Genomic DNA, 17,855 nt, shown 5'->3' on the forward strand with positions numbered 1-17,855 from the left:
ATAGGAATGAAGGGAGAAAAGAGTTGGGGGAAGGAGAGAGAGTATGTGTGTGTGAAGAAGAGAAGAGAAGATGGTTTCAGGGTGATTGGAGAAATGTGTGAAGTAAACGGATGGGAGGAAAAAGAATGCAACATTTTAGAATATTTGAAGAAGAATAAATTAGAATTATATCTGATATTACAATGCTATTGTGGATTGAATTTAAAGTGTAGGTAACAGTGTACTATTCTGAAATATTTAAAAATCTTCCTGCCACTTAAAGAAAGATAATTCTTTGAGGAATATAATTGTATATAGTAGAGTATGTATCATCTTCCTTGTACGTATAAATTCCTCTTGCTAAAGTGAAACAAAAATAGCATGAATTGTTTGAAAATACTAAAATGAAATATAACAAGGTCAGCATAAAATCAACAACACAAATTCTCATTTCTTTTCTAATTATTAAATATCTTTTGTACTTTTAGTTAGAATGTTTTTAGGGTGATCCTCAAACTAGATGTATTTGAGTTTGAGTTAGTGAGGTTAGCTAAACTATCCAAGACAGCCTAGCTAAGTGCCAGAGCTGGGATTTAACCCAGGACTTAGATTATTACTGTTCTGCTTCCTCCAGTATAAATCTCATTTCTTCCAACCAAATAGTTCCACATATTAAGTTTGACCATGAGGTGGTTTCTCTAGCAGGTAGTAAAGGATTTAAAAAGTAAAACACACTCAGTAGCTTCCCTCATCGCAAATTACATGACACTACTCTTCTACAACCAAGTATACTCCTAATCCAACATGATTTCTTTAAAAAAAAAAAAAAAAAGACATACAAAAAAATATATATCCATGTCTAAGAATTGAAAACTGAGTCAACCATTTTTTTTAATTAAAAAAAATAAAAAAGAATCCAGGACCTCCTTCCTGCCCAATTAATAGTAAAATCAACTTGAGAAATTCTGGAAGACTTGGCTTGGTTAGGGGTGCCAGTTAAGTAATACCCATACACGGCATACTTACACATCTTCCATCTCCCAGTTCCTACTGTACGTGACTGGGTAGACACCTGGCCCATCTTAGTGTGTGCGCATGCCACTGCCTATTGGAAGATCACTCACAAGCATTTAACATGGGGGGCAGAGGACAGGTATCTTCATTTTGTCTGGGAGTGGACAAAGGGGTATGGGAGTGTTAATTCACAGAATTAAAATGTCTTGATGGGAATGTCTTGGATGGCGACTTCTCTTGTAAAGCTTGATATAGCAGGGTGCAGCCTTTCTCTGTGGTCTGATGTCTCGGTGTCCCTGTTGGGGTGCTGTGCCAGTTCCTAGAGACGCTGGTCAGGAGGATGCACCAGCCATACTCCTGCCCTGACCTGGTGGGGGGCTTCAGCACTTCGCCCTCAGACATCGTATGGCCAGAAATCGCGACTTAGGGGTGAAGCCCACGATCCCCTTTTTCTCCCGCTTTACATAGTTAAATTTTGGCTTGAATGACATGTTCTGTGCTCATGAAGTCTACTTTCTTACTTTTCATTTTATCTTTTTACCCCCTATGGTAATTTCCTAGGGCTGTCATAACAAATTACCGCACATTTGGTGGCTTAAAACAATAGAAATTTATTCTCTTACAATTCTGGAGGCCAGAAATTTGAAATGAAGGTGTTGACAAGGCAGCACTCCTTCTAGAGGCTCTAAAGGAGACTCCATTTTTTGCCTCTTCCAGCTTTTGGTGGCTGGCTGCCAGAAATCCTTGGCATTCCTTGGATTGTAGCTGCATCACTTCAGTGTCTGCCTGCATCTTCACATTAACCTTCTCCTCTATGTGTCTGTGTATTTTCCTCTTCTGTCTGTCTCAAATTTCCCTCTGCCTTTCTCTCAAAAGGACACTCGTCATTGGATTTAGGGCCCACTCCAATAATCCAGGATGATCTCTTCCTGCAAAGATTTTTTTTTTATTTCAAATGAGGTCCCATTCAAAGGTTCTGGGGATTAGGATGTAGACATATCTTTTGGGGGCTGCTTTTCAACCCACTATATCCTCTATAATCTGTTCTCTTTTTTCAAATTGTATATCGTTTAAGATCAGTAATGACTAATTTCAGGACGTATCTCCTTTTCTTTCTTTTCTCAATTTTTTTTTTATTGTGGTAAAATACACATAACATAAAATATACCATTTTAACCATTTTTAAGTATACAATTCAGTGGCATTAAGTACATTCACATCACACTGTCTACTACAGAAATTGTTATCATCCCAAACTAAAACTCTGTACACATTAAACAATAACTCTTCATTATCCCCTCCCCCCAGCACCTCATAACCACAGTTCTACTTTCTGTCTCTATGAATTTGACTATTCTAAGCATCTCAGATAAGTAGAATCATACAATATTTGTTCTTTTGTGTCTGGCTTCTTTCACTTAGTATAATGTTTTCAAGGTTCATTCATTGTTGTAGCATATATCAGAATTCATTCCTTTTTTTAAGGTTGAATAATATTCCATTCTATGTATGTACCACATTTTGTTTAACCGTTCATCTGTATGTGAACACTTGGGTTGCTTCCACCTTTTGATTGTTGTGACTAATGCTACTATGAGCATGGATGGACATTTATCTCTGTGAGAGTCTGCTTTCAATTCTGTGGGTATATACCTAGAGCTGGGATTGCTGGATCATGTGGTAATTTTATGTTTAAGTTTTTGAGGAACCTGCATACTATTTTTTGTAGCATTGTGCTATTTTACATTCCCACCAGCAATGCACAGGGATTCCAGTTTCTCCACGTTCTTGCCAATACTCATTTTCTATCTTTTGATAATAGCCATCCTAATGGAAGTGAAGTGTTATCTCATGGTTTTGATTTCCATTTCCCTAATAACTAGTGATGTTGAGCATCTTTTCATGTACTTATTGTCCATTTGTATATCTTTCTTGGAGAAATGTCTATTCAGGTTATTTGCCGATTTTTAAGTTGGGTTGTTTTTGTTGTTATTGAGTTTCTGGTCTCATTTTAATTGACTTTTCTCTAGTTTTGGTCTGCCTTTCAGCCAGCATTTGCTGGCTGAAGTCTCCTAGCCCTTTGACTTTTTACTGCCTCTGCTTATTGTTCTTCCAGCCATCCCCTGTCAGTTTTTGTACCCCAGTTCTAATACTCAGTCTAAGTGCCTTTATAATTCTTCCTTTGTAATCAACCCATTGGGAGGTCTTTGAGTTAAAATGGATTTCAAACTTGCTAGTCTACAAGTAGAGGATTGCTTATTTGTATTTAATTATTAAATTACTTTGCTTCGTGCAATAGATGTGTGCTGGAGAATTTGTGTAAATAATTAATAGTTGTAAATTGGCATTTAAATTTTTTGGGGTATTATTTTTTTAAAATAATTTTTAATGATTCCTTCAGTGATGAGCATAACACTCTTGAAACTTACCTGCCATGTAATTGTGTATATTTTTATGACGGGACATATCCATTTTAGCAGTAATACAAAATTTAATCATTAATATTAAAATATTTTTGATTTAGAATTAACGTTAAAATAGGAGAAATGCATATTCTAATGTGGAGGCAAGAAGTCAACCTTTGGACCAGTTGGAGAATATATCTGCTGTCCTACATTGGTTATTTTGTGTTAGAGAAACTCAGTGTCACCTAAATGTGGATGTTTGATTTTTAAAGACAAGTACCCTCGCATTTTCTTCTTATGTTCTTTTACTTCTCTTCCCCTTTTCTTTATTTCCTTCTACAAATATTTAGGCACATTTATCCTGTCCCAGTCAGACTTTGAGGATGTAGTGGTAAGCAGAGCAAGTATGTTTCCTGTTCTCTTGGAACTTCCATTCCAGTGATAACTAGCATTCTAATGATAGACTTATTTAGCTTTCTGTGTGTGTGTGTAGAGAGTGTGCATATATATTCAGTTGTTTAGAATGTAAGACCATATACCGTAACAACTTTTATTCAATTATAGGTATGTATGTATATTACAAATTATAAAGGATCATACGCCTATATGATTTTTATTATTTTGGCATTACATACATTACTTGTTTTTCTCCTTTGAACTTATCCTCATCTTCACTTTTTCCCCTCTCCCCACTGCTGCCTTTACTTCCTTTGACTGTTCCCTGTTGCCTAACATTGTGTGTACATGAATGCTCACACAGTCCCTTTCATACTTTTCTTTCTTTTCATACTGCCTCTCTTCCTCCCTATCTGTTTCCTACATTTTTCTGCCTGATTATTTTAAGTGATACCTTGATTCTACTAACTATACTTTCAGATCAGAAATAGCCAAGGATCCACAGGAGTGGGCAAATTGGATCATTGGAGAATTTCAGTATTACTTCCAGGACATGTGGTTTTTCACTCTATTTGAAAGTTAGAGTTGTTCTGCCCTGTGGTCCTAATACATATGGGAGTACAAGGCATTCCAGCCCCAAAATTGAGGATTAAGGTTTATTACAGTGACAGTTTCAACATATTTCTGTCTAGTCGGAGTTATTATTCTTAAAGAGATGAATAAGCAAGGAAAACAGAATAAACAGATCTCAGCTTCTCTTGGTTGAGTCTGCTGAGGTAACCCCGTGGGTTTCAGAGGGAAGGCAAATTCCCACTGTTAATTTATAATCAAATCTTGCTGTTGGTGTTGCCAAGTCCTCTGTAAACATGATTAGTTTGGTAACTACTGAGGAAGCAATCATCATTTTCTCACTGACATACTACTTATGTGAATATGAATTGCAGTGTTGGAGACATATTTCCATTAAGTGTTGCTTAGATAAAGAAGTATGCTAGGAGGATTGAGCTGCTTCGTACGCAGAGGTGGAATTGGGGCCCGGCATCCCCTCCTCGCCTGGGCTGGGCCCTGCCCCATCCTATTTCTCCTGGTTGAGGTGGGCTCAGCCAAGAGCGTCCCCGTCATTCCAGCGCAGCCCGCTGCACAACAAGCTTCTGGCTCGAGTTTCAGACCCGCGTTCACCCAGTGCTGGTGTCCTGTGCACTCCCATCCAGGTAGCAAGCTCTCCACAGCCAAACCTGCCAGCAGGGGAGCAGCTGGAGGGTCCTAAGCAGGCCCAGGACTCAGATCCCCGTTCTCCTACCCTTGGCATTGCACGGACACCTATGAAGACCAGCGGAAAGCCCCCAAGCCCACTGGTGAAACAGCTGAGTGACGTATTTGAGACTGAAGACCCCAGATTAAGTCTTCCCCCAGAACCTATTCTGCCCCTAGAGACACCTTCATCCTCTCAACTGGACTTGCCTCTGGGCACCCAGTTTTCCCTTGAGGATCCGACTGAGACTCCCTTCCAAGCAGGTGTTTTCCAAGGAGGAAACAGGACATCCCTCAGAGACCCCTATAGCCAGCCAGGGCTTGGACAAGCCCTTGAGAGACCCCGACACTCCTTGATCTTCAGGTTCTAAGCGCAGCAGACAGAAACCAAACAGCAAGGTGCTAGGGAGACATTCTCTCACCATCCTGCAGGGTGACAACTCCCCGGGACGCTGACACCACGACAGGGTAAGCGGCCTTCTCCCCTGAGTGAAAATGTTAGGGAACTAGAGGAAGGGGCCATTCTGGGAACTGGACGACTTCTGAAAACTGGAGGATGAGCATGGGAGCAAGACCAGGGCCATGGCAAGGAAAATTGGCACTTCCCTTTGGTAGAGAACTAGGCTGTGCATGGGCCCAGCACCTGACTCACCACCAGGGGCCCAGTGATGTTCTGTGTCCTCTCACCCCTTCTTTCCCTGGGAGACTGGAAAGGCTCATTTTCTTCAACTCCCCCTATACTAGCAACTCTGGGACTGAGAGCTTCCTTAGCTTTCTTTGTGTCTTATGTGTTTCTGTATATTGTACAAAGTGATTTAAAAAAAAAAAAAAAGAATTATGCTAGACTCCATCTATTTAAGATTTTAATGTGGGATACTGACAAAGGCAGTATTTCTCTGTATATGTGTGGGAGCATTCACAGGAGACAACTTAAATTGGTTTATTAATGATTGAAAGATGATTTACGTTTCATACTTTAAAATTAATGAATTAATTAATTTTATTATTACACTGTATTTTTTTAATATACAGCAGGTTCTTATTAGTCATCCATTTTATACACATCAGTGAATACATGTCAATCCCAATCACCCAATTCATCACACCACCACCACACCCCCCTGCCGCTTTCCCCCCTTGGTGTCCGTACGTTTGTTCTCTACATCTGTGTCTCAATTTCTGCCCTGCAAACTGGTTCATCTGTACCATTTTTCTAGGTTCCACATATGTGCGTTAATATACGATATTTGTTTTTCTCTTTCTGACTTACTTCACTCTGTATGACAGTCTATAGATTCATCCATGTCTCTACAAATGACCCAATTTCGTTCCTTTTTATGGCTGAGTAATATTCCATTGTATATATGTACCACATCTTCTTTATCCATTCATCTATCGATGGGTATTTAGGTTGCTTCCATGACCTGGCTATTGTAAATAGTGCTGCAGTGAACATTGGGGTGCATGTGTCTTTTTGAATTATGGTTTTCTCAGGGTATATGCCCAGTAGTGGGATTGCTGGATCATATGGTAATTCTATTTTTAGTTTTTTAAGGAACCTCCATACTGTTCTCCATAGTGGCTGTATCAGTTTACATTCCCACCAACAGTGCAAAAGGGTCCCCTTTTCTCCGCACCCTCTTCAGCATTTGTTGTTTGTAGATTTTCTGATGATGCCCATTCTAACTGGTGTGAGGTGCTACCTCATTGTAGCTTTGATTTGCATTTCTCTAATAATGAGTGATGTTGAGCAGCTTTTCATGTGCTTCTTGGCCATCTGTATGTCTTCTTTGGAGAAATGTCTATCTAGGTCTTCTGCCCATTTTTGGATTGAGTTGTTTGTTTCTTTAATATTGAGCTGCATGAGCTGTTTATATATTTTGGAGATTAATCCTTTGTCCGTTGATTCGTTTGCAAATATTTTCTCCCATTCTGAGGGTTGCCTTTTTGTCTTGTTTATGGTTTCCTTTGCTGTGCAAAAGCTTTTAAGTTTCATTATGTCCCGTTTGTTTATTTTTGTTTCTATTTTCATTACTCTAGGTGGTGGATCAAAAAAGATCTTGCTGTGATTTATGTCAAAGAGTGTTCTTCCCATGTTTTCCTCTAAGAGTTTTATAGTGTTTGGCCTTACCTGTAGGTCTCTAATCCATTTTGAGTTTATTTTTGTGTATGGTGTTAGGGAGTGTTCTAATTTCATTCTTTTGCATGTAGCTGTCCAGTTTTCCCAGCACCACTTATTGAAGAGACTGTCTTTTCTCCATTGTGTATCCTTGCCTCCTTTGTCATAGATTAGGTAACCATAGGTGGGTGGTTTTATCTCTGGGCTTCCTATCTTGTTCCATTGATCTATATTTCTGTTTTTGTGCCAGTACCATATTGTCTTGATCACTGTAGCTTTGTAGTATAGTCTGAAGTCAGGGAGTCTGATTCCTCCAGCTCCGTTATTTTCCCTCAGGACTGCTTTGGCTATTCGGGGTCTTTTGTGTCTCCGTACAGATTTTAAGATTTTTGGTTCTAGTTCCATAAAAAAGGCCATTGGTAATTTGATAGGGATTGCATTGAATCTGTAGATTGCTTTGGGTAGTATAGTCATTTTCACAATATTGATTCTTCTAATCCAAGAACATGGTATATCTCTCCATCTGTTGGTATCATCTTTAATTTCTTTCATCAGTGTCTTATAGTTTTCTGCATACAGGTCTTTTGTCTCCCTCGGTAGGTTTATTCCCAGGTATTGTATTCCTTTTGTTGCAGTGGTAAATGGGAGTGTTTCCATAATTTCTCTTTCAGATTTTTCATCATTAGTGTATAGAAATGCAAGAGATTTCTGTGCATTAATTTTGTATCCTGCAACTTTACCAAATTCATTGATTAGCTTTAGTAGTTTTCTCGAGGCACCTTTAGGATTCTCTATGTATAGTATCATGTCATCTGCAAACAGTGACAGTTTTACTTCTTCTTTTCTAATTTATATTCCTTTTATTTCTTTTTCTTCTCTTATTGGCTAGGACTTCCAAAACTATGTTGAATAATAGTGGTGAGAGTGGACATCCTTGTCTTGTTCCTGATCTCAGAGGAAATGCTTTCAGTTTTTCACCATTGAGAATGATGTTTGCTGTGGGTTTGTCATATATGGCCTTTATTATGTTGAGGTAGCTTCCCTCTGTGCCCACTTTCTGGAGAGTTTTTATCATAAATGGGTGTTGAATTTTATCAAAAGCTTTTTCTGCATGTATTGAGATGATCGTATGGTTTTTATTCTTCAATTTGTTAATGTGGTATATCACATTGATTCCTTTGTGTATTTTGAAGAATCCTTGCATCCCTGGGATAAATCCTACTTGATCATGGTGTATCATCCTTTTAGTGTGTTGTTGGATTCTGTTGGCTAACATTTTTTTTTTTTTTTTGCTTTTAAATTGAGGTGTTTTAATTATATGTCATTGCTCATAAACACACACAAGGGTATCAACTGGAAATAAGAAACACTTTTTCCCCTTTGGTGGGAAAGAGCTTCAAAACACCACAAAACCTTGACAGTATCACTACCTTCCTTTCTCATCTATTAGGCAGTCCTATCCACTACCTGACAACTTATAACTGTAATTTTAGGAGAGAGAAAAATAATTTGAGGAGAAAAAAGAATTTAGGGAGTGATAAAAACAGACAAAAAAATGACTTATAGTAAGGATGAATATTATATTTCACATTCTTAGAAACAGTTTTTCCCTAAAGCTATGAGGTTATACTGTTCCGCTTAATAAAATATTGACAGCTTAAAAAATGCTCCTGAGAAACTGCGTCCTTAGCCGCTGAGGGGGACAGAGAGCTCAGAGGGTGGCGGGAGTAGAAGGCCACTGCTGAAAGGTGGCTGTGTGCATGTGTGGCCACAACACGGGGAGCGCTGGCAGAAGGAAAACATCGGGTAACCCAGAACACACACCGGTCTGACGCTGAGCCATTCACTCCTGTCTTACTTTTCCAGTATGGCTCTCTCCACGTTCTTAAACTTCTTCAGTTCGACCATTAGTTCCCAATATCTGAGATACAGCCACATAAGCCACCCATTGTGGCGCTTGTTGGTATTCCAGACGTCACCACAGTACGTGTCGTGCTTGAATATGTCAGGCCAGCCGCCATCTCTAGGTCAGCAGCAACTGGGTCAGTGGACGCTCGGACCAGCAAGCTCTTCTCGATCTCCAGCTGCTTGTGGCGAGGGAGAACCAGACTGCAGTAGATGCTCTGTCTTTCTGTGAGAGCGTCCTCGAACTCTCTCAGCAGAAGCCTGGCTCTCCGTTGCCAGTCCTCCTCCTTGTCCAGGCAGCTCAGGTATGCACTCCGCAAGGGCTGCCCCTTCTCCTGCAGGACCCGAGCCCGCTCCTGTTCCAGAAGCTTCTTCTCTTCTACCATCTTGCACTCCTGAGAGATGAGGGCTTCTCCGTAGCTAGTCATTCTGTTTTGTTCCTTTTCAAGTTCCAGGGACAACTGTGCCACGGCCCGCCGACTTTCTGAGATCGTGGCATGGTACTTGGCTTCGCGGTCCCGCTGGAAGGCAGCTCTTCTCTGATGGTATGCTTCCCTCTCTTTTTCTATTTCCTTTCGGGACTCCCTAGACCAAATCCCACGAAAAGCAGCCAATCCCAGCATTGGAACCAACAGGGCATAATTCCATCTGCTTCCATCACCCCCATCAGCCCTGGAACTGGGCCGGATATTCCAATTTGGGGGGTCATTTAAGTTATTCATGGAGATACACCTCCGGCCGGGAAGTCGCGGCCCCTGTGCCCCTGTTTGCTAACATTTTGTTGAGGATTTTTGCATCTATATTCATCAGTGATATTGGTCTGTAATTTTCTTTTTTTGTAGTATCTTTGTCAGGTTTTGGTATCAGGGTGATGGTGGCCTCATGGAATGAGTTTGGGAGTGTTCCTTCCTCTGCAATTTTTTGGAAGAGTTTGAGAAGGATGGGTGTTAGCTCTTCTCTAAATGTTTGATAGAATTCACCTGTGAAGCCATCTGGTCCTGGACTTTTGTTTGTTGGAAGATTTTTAATCACAGTTTCAATTTCATTACTTGTGATTGGTCTGTTCATATTTTCTATTTCTTCCTGGTTCAGTCTTGGAAGGTTATACCTTTCTAAGAATTTGTCCATTTCTTCCAGGTTGTCCATTTTATTGGCATAGAGTTGCTTGTAGTAGTCTCTTAGGATGTTTTGTGTTTCTGTAGTGTCTGTTGTAACTTCTCCTTTTTCATTTCTCATTTTATTGATTTAAGTTCTCTCCCTCTTTTTCCTGGTGAGTCTGGCTAATGGTTTATCAATTTTGTTTATCTTCTCAAAGAACAGCTTTTAGTTTTATTGATCCTTGCTATTGTTTTCTTTGTTTCTATTTCATTTATTTCTGCTCTGATCTTTATGATTTCTTTCCTTCTGCTAACTCTGGGTTTTGTTTCTTCTTCTTTCTCTAGTTCCTTTAGGTGTAAGGTTAGATTGTTTATTTGAGATTTTTCTTGTTTCTTGAGGTAGGCTTGTATAGCTATAAACTTCCCTCTTAGAACTGCTTTTGCTGCATCCCATAGGTTTTGGATCATCGTGTTTTCATTGTCATCTGTCTCTAGGTGTTTTTTGATTTCTTCTTTGATTTCTTCAGTAATCTCTTGATTATTTAGTATTTTTTAGCCTCCATGTGTTTGTGTTTTTTACGTTTTTGCTCGTAATGGATTTCTAATCTCACCGCATTGTGGTCAGAAAAGATGCTTGATATGATTTCAGTTTTCTTAAATTTACTGAGGCTTGATTTGTGACCCAAGCTGTGATCTGTCCTGGAGAATGTTCCCTGTGCACTTGAGAAGAAAGTGTAATCTGCTGGTTTTGGGTGGAATGTCCTATAAATATCAATTAAATCTATCTGGTCTATTGTGTCATTTAAAGCTTGTGTTTCCTTATTAATTTTCTGTTTGGATGATCTGTCCATTGGTATAAGTGAGGTGTTAAAGTCCCCCACTATTACTATGTTACTGTCGAGTTCCTCTTTTATAGCTGTTAGCAGTTGCCTTATGTATTGAGGTGCTCCTATGTTGGGTGTATATATATTTATAATTGTTATATCTTCTTCTTGGATTGATCCCTTGATCATTATGTAGTGTCCTTCCTTGTGTCTTGTAATAGCCTTTATTTTAAAGTCTATTTTATCTGATATGAGTATTGCTACTCCAGCTTTCTTTTGATTTCCATTTGCATGGAATATCTTTTTCCATCCCTTCACTTTCAGGCTGTATGTGTCCCTAGGTCTGAAGTGAGTCTCTTGTAGACAGCATATATATGGGTCTTGGTTTTGTATCCATTCAGCGAGCCTGTGTCTTTTGGTTGGAGCATTTAATCCATTCACGTTTAAGGTAATTATTGATATGTATGTTCCTATGACCATTTTCTTAATTGTTTTGGGTTTGTTTTTGTAGGTCCTTTTCTTCTCTTGTGTTTCCCACTTAGAGAAGTTCCTTTAGCATTTGTTGTAGAGCTGGTTTGGTGGTGCTGAATTCTCTTAGCTTTTGCTTGTCTGTAAAGCTTTTGATTTCTCCATCGAATCTGAATGAGATCCTTGCTGGGTAGAGTAATCTTGGTTGTAGGTTCTTCCCTTTCATCACTTTAAGTATATCATACTACTCCCTTCTGGCTTGTAGAGTTTCTGCTGAGAAATTAGCTGTTAACCTTATGAGAGTTCCCTCGTATGTTATTTGTTATTTTTCCCTTGCTGCTTTCAATAATTTTTCTTTGTCTTTATTTTTTGCCAATTTGATTACTGTGTGTCTCGACGTGTTTCTCCTTGGGTTTATCCTGTATGGGACTCTCTGCGCTTCCTGGCCTTGGGTGGCTATTTCCTTTCCCATGTTAGGGAAGTTTTCGACTATAATCTCTCCAAATATTTTCTCGGGTCCTTTCTCTCTCTCTTCTCCTTCTGGGACCCCTATAATGCGAATGTTGTTGCGTTTAACATTGTCCCATTTCTTTTCATTCTTTTTTCTTTATTCTGTTCTGCAGCAGTGAATTCTACCATTCTGTCTTCCAGGTCACTTATCCGTTCTTCTGCCTCAGTTATTCTGCTGTTGGTTCCTTCTAGTGTATTTTTCATTTCAGTTATTGTATTGTTCATCTCAGTTTGTTTGTTTTTTAATTATTCTAGATCTTTGTTAAACATTTCTTGTATCTTCTCGATCTTTGCCTCCATTCTTTTTCTGACGTCCTGGATCATCTTCATTATCATTATTCTGAATTTTTTTTCTGGAAGGTTGCCTATCTCCACTTCATTTAGTTGTTTTTCTGGGGTTTTATCTTGTTCCTTCACCTGGTACATAGCCCTCTGCCTTTTCATTTTGTCTATATTTCTGTGAATGTGGTTCTTGTTCCACAGGCTGCAGGATTGTAGTTCTTCTTGCTTGCACTCCATTTCATACTGTTTTGACTGTGATCCATAGTATGAAATATATTTCACATTGTGACCTATTATGCACATGTGTGCATGCAAGTGTGTGCACACAATTGAGACAAAATATATGTAAAACAGTGCTTATCTATGCATGTTCATAATGGGTCACATGTGAAATATATTTCATACTATGAATCACTGTTTGTGATCCACTCTGATTTCTATTCTATCACAGTCTTCTCTTCTTCTACTGTATTTCATCTTTTCATTAAAAAAAAAAAAAGATAAGTGGTCCAAATCCATTTAGTTGATTTCGTGACCAAGTATTGGTTTGTAACTTGCATCTGAAGAGCAAGAATCACTGTACCTTTGGAAATCTGATTTCTTCCAATGCCGTAATGCTTTCCTTGTTGCCACATTATAGTGGTGTGACCTGGCATTTGAGACTTGTGAGTCCTGAATCAATTCTGTTATCTGTCAGTTAGTTATAGTGGACTCTCAATTAATTGTCCAGTTCACTGAATTGTTGTGAAGATCATATAAGACAATGTAAGTGAGCAATACATGTAAAATAGTAAATGCTTTAGAAATATTAGGTAGCATTATTAAGTTTTCAAGTCTCAAATTGAGTTAGTAAAATAGTTCAAGTTCTTGCAGAGAGTAGCTTTTTTTTTTTTAACTTTTTATTTTATATTGGAGTATAGCTGATTAACAGTGTTGTGATAGTTTCAGGTGCACAGCAAAGTGGCTCAGCCATAGATATACATGTATCCATTCTTCCCCAGACTCCCCTCCCATCCAGGCTGCCACATAACATTGAGCAGAGTTCCCTGTGTTATACAGTAGGTCCTTGTTGGTTATTCCTTTTAAATATAGCAGTGTGTACATGTCAGTCCACTTAGGGAGCTTTTGGCTATGGAAAGGATCAGGCAGTTGCTTCATCATCACCTTATTTTGTTTTGGGTTATTGAGTAGGTTTGGCGGTATTGGGACCTTATGCAGTACCCAAGGGAGCTTATTGCCAGGTGTGGGAGGTTGCTGAAAGCTTTAAAGCCCTTACTTATGGCTGCTGAGATGACTTCTGCAGCCTTTACTGGAAACAGTATGGAAATAATGAGCCCATGAGGACACAGAGACATGTAGACTCTCTTTTCTAACTTCAGGTCAGACTGTGATATACAGATGTTTTCTACTTCATTTTCACTGTATACTTGCTCAGTAATGGAAACTGTGATTCACAAGATAGTAGAATGAGTTTTTTCTGGAGCAGAGAATTCAGAGTCATTGGACCCTCAAAATTTCATTTAAGTGTTGGTTTGTGTGCAGATGTGCATTTTGTTGGTGAGAGAGTTCACAGTTTTCATCAATGAAAATAAGAGTTTCTTGACCCCCAAAATTGAGAACTATGGCTCTCAGTAATAATATTGGTGACCCTCAAGAGAGTTTCTTATTATATTGTATATTTAGGGTATGGTTTTGTTTAATATTTACTTTATTACAACATGCCACTGTTTTGTGTTTTAATCTGGAACCGGTAACTATATATGCATATGGCATCTATGATTTCCCCCCAAGCCCCCAATACTCTTTTACTTCTGGAGAGGTTAGTTTTAGGTATGTCTAATTACTATCTGAATTTCCTCATTCCACTGATTTAGAAAAATATTTTTTTTCTCTGAATTCTCACCTTTTCTCTGTCTTTCTTCTGGCTTTTATTTTTTTTTAACTTACTATGTATTATAGTAATGATTATGTTGGCTTATTTCCTCTATTAGATCTAAGTTTTAAATACATGTGTGTTTCATTTTTGTGTGTCTAATTGAACCTAGTGGAGTGACTTACATAAGAGCATCCAATAAATGTTTTTGTTGAATATGTGCTCAATTACCTTTCTTATCTCAAAGACACTTTGTGGTGGTAATATTGAAATCTAGCAAGCTCAGATTCTTCTTTCATACAGTAATAATGTTGTACTTGTAGGTTAGAATAAGAGTGAAATAAACTGAAAAATGAAAGTAAATGCTAATTAAATACAACTTGAAAGCCCTATCCTTGCTCATGGCTTGACTTTCAAACTTTTACTAAGTGCAGTTTATTTATTTAAAATTTCAATTTTATTTATTTTTTATTTATTTTTTATACAGCAGGTTCTTATTAGTTATCTATTTCATACATATTAGTGTATACATGTCAATCCCAATCTCCCAATCCATCCCCCACCCCCACCCCACTTTCCCCCCTTGGTGTCCATACATTTGTTCTCTACATCTGTGTCTGTATAAAATATCAGTTTTAAATTGATTTAATTCATATATATATATATTTATTTATTATTTTATTTATTTATTATTTTTTGGGGGGTACTTTAGATCCTGGAGATCAGAAAGACTTAATGTTGGCCTCTGGACAATAGCTTTGGTTTGCTAACGGGGATATAATCATTAACCCTGTTGAGGGTCTTAAAAGCAATTGTATAGACTTACTATATTGATCATAGTAAGTTTTGTTGTATTTTGTTTTTAAACCAGTTATAGAAACTGTTTGGGCTAACATTTATTTTAGAAGACATAAATATCTAGGTGTGTTTGTGTTAGGAGGTCGGGAGGTATCTGAGGGCAGGTGTTGACTCTGTAATTTCAAGTGTACAACACTTAATTCCTGACGTTTTTGGAGGAAATGCTGTCTGTAGCAAACTTGACTTTTGAAATCATGACTGATCAGACATATTTTTAAAAATGAAGATAGTTAGATACTTGTAAGTCAGACACATCTGACTTAAACAAAAACTATGTATTTTAGTTAAATTCTTGCAGAGTAGAATTTTCAGCTGTCCTAGAGGACTATATTAATTACAGATTATTTGTTTATCTTAACTTGGTTTTCAGTATAACTTTTACATAAATAGAATCATCTTCATTACATCTGGGATCATTTAAATAGCATAATTACATGTAGTTGTGCTATGTAATGAAAGGTAAGGGATAAATGATCAGAGGTGACTTTATAAGCATTGCAGTAAGTGACTTATAAACTGAAGGTCACCATTTTAATTGGAAGGTTTGTGGATCTCTTAAATTCTGTAATCAAATGAGTGATATCAAAGGAAGAAGTAATTTAACATAACAATTGTGGCTTACACTGAACATATGTTTCTGTTAATAAGTTGCATTATAGTCTTTAAGGACTTGTATGTAGTTAGTACATTTTGGTTCATTTGATACCCACAGTTTTTCTTAATTTTTATTAGTGAGTTGTTACAGTGGTTAACAAGAAATACACAGATTTAAGTTGCAATAGTTTTCCCAGGGTTATATGATCTAACTTCACAAGCTTCTTGGACATATGTAGATGCTTTTCTATTTTGCTTTAGTTATGACATACAATTGATATAGGCAAGCATGAAAGCTTGGGCAAATTTTCATTGCTTTTTCTGGATCTTGCTCAGGTTCTGTGGTATTTATGTAAAGCACAATTTTGTTACTTGGGAATGCATGTTGAAATTATCATGTGCACTATTTTGCTGTAGGCCTGTTGGCACTGCCACAAAGGTAATACACTGCCAGTAGGCCATTTCCTTGTCGGCTGCATTTACAATTTAATAGAAATATTACATGACTTTTTAAACAAGTGTTTTGGCAGGGAGGAAATGGCAGATTCCTTACAAACAAGCATAGCTTCCTTTCCTTAACCACACTCCAGCTACTCAAGAAATTGTACTTGGTTTCAAGTTTGGGGGTTTGAGGGTAGAATGGGAAGTCAGGTTGAAACAGGAATGACATTGATATTTATTGATACTATAAAATAGTTATGTATTTTTAACTGCTGGATTTTATTACTATATAGTTTCAGTGAGTGACAACCAATATATTTTTGAATTAGGGCTGAGGTTATTTTTATGCAGTTCACCTGGCTGGGACTATCTGGTTTTGATTGGTTGAAAAGGTCAGGACTACCAGATAGGCTCTAAGATGTTAGTTTATTTTTTGTAAGTTTTTTTTTTATAGTTTTGGCTTTGCTGTATATATTGGTCTTCATGACATTTGCCTAAGCACTACTTCTTTCATATCAACAATGATTTTATCTTGAAGATGAATCACTTTGGAGGGTAGAGAATATGGAAAGAAAATTTGGTAGACTTGTTAGCACTGACATACAACATAATGAATTCCTAGCACATCTTTTGGTCAGTTTGTTTTAGTTCTCTATTGTGTGTTTCTAATTTGAAAGGTCACGTTTACACTTTTTTTTCTTGGATGTTATTCCATCCTATCCCATTCTTATTTTATTTAGTTCTTTGAATCTTAAATCATTTGTAGTTTTGGATAAAATGCTGACCTCTTTAATTCTAAAGTATTTTATACTTTTGGGAACTCTACAGAAAAAAAAAAATGCACTTTACTTTCAGCCTTGACTTTGGCCACATTTTACTTTCTAGTGTAGATTCCGGCTTTTTCTTCTGTACAGAAAGAGAACAGTTTATAGTTAGGTCTTTCCCCTTTTCTTTTCTTATTGCTTCTGACTTCTTAGCCAGCTTACCTGGCAGCTGTAGTAAGTTATGCTGCTGTGGTGTGGTAGAGACTGGCATTGGGTGTGTTCTTATAGCCATCACAGCATTGGCTTTTGTTATTTTCCATGTTTCAGTTAGTTGGTAATGGACATATGGACGTCATATGTTCCACAGAGTACTGTACGAAGCCAATTTGAACTGTTTCCATTTGCCTCCAGTCCAATCATGATATTTATTTTTCCATGGCACTTACCCAGATTATCCATACCTCCTGCTTAGCTTGTGTCACTGCCACCATGGACTGTATTTCTTCTGATTGCCTCCAGTTTTTCACAGTATCTAATTGCCTATTCCGCCTTAGCTTTCTTTGCACAGCATTGATTGATGTTTATAAAATATCCCAAGATCTTTTAGATAACAGATACTCAGGTGCAGAGAAGTATGATATTCAGCTTGTTTTTTGTTTATATATAAGGAAAGTTTTATATCCAGCCTCATAGAGCGGAATTGAATATTCTAGTGGAAAACTTAGAAGAGTAACTGTGTGGTTTTAGCCAATATTGCTTACTTTTTAGTATCAACAAAAACAGCAATGTGATCTCCCAGAGAACCTTTGATATAACAAATCAGGTCATAATTTTATTGCTGAATTTTGAAGAGAAGATCCTGGATGCTTCTTTCTAGGCTTGAGAAAATATGGCTACATTATTGTTTACCGTAGCTGATCTTCACCTCTTAGCCCTCTGTAAAGTCATTTTAGATACTGATTTTCAGAATATGAATAAATGAGTTGCAGTCATTTCATGACATTAGGTGAGTCAACTATTACCGTGACCTAGAAGCTTTGGCTTTACAAAGGAATGCATTTATTCATTCATTTAG

General features: G+C 37.7%; 1 protein-coding gene and 2 pseudogenes across 1 annotated transcript in view; 2 read left to right on the forward strand and 1 right to left on the reverse strand.

Annotated features, from left to right (window-relative positions):
* STK3 (serine/threonine kinase 3) overlaps positions 1 to 17,855 on the forward strand; it is a 315,279-nt gene that overhangs the window by 88,694 nt on the left and 208,730 nt on the right. The gene's annotated exons all lie outside the window — the stretch shown is intronic.
* LOC132352077 (cell division cycle-associated protein 3-like) lies at positions 4,783 to 5,668 on the forward strand (annotated as a pseudogene).
* LOC132352021 (coiled-coil domain-containing protein 127-like) lies at positions 9,018 to 9,826 on the reverse strand (annotated as a pseudogene).

The sequence above is a fragment of the Balaenoptera ricei genome, chromosome 17 (assembly GCF_028023285.1).
Source record: "Balaenoptera ricei isolate mBalRic1 chromosome 17, mBalRic1.hap2, whole genome shotgun sequence".
In the NCBI taxonomy this organism is placed as follows: domain Eukaryota; kingdom Metazoa; phylum Chordata; class Mammalia; order Artiodactyla; family Balaenopteridae; genus Balaenoptera; species Balaenoptera ricei.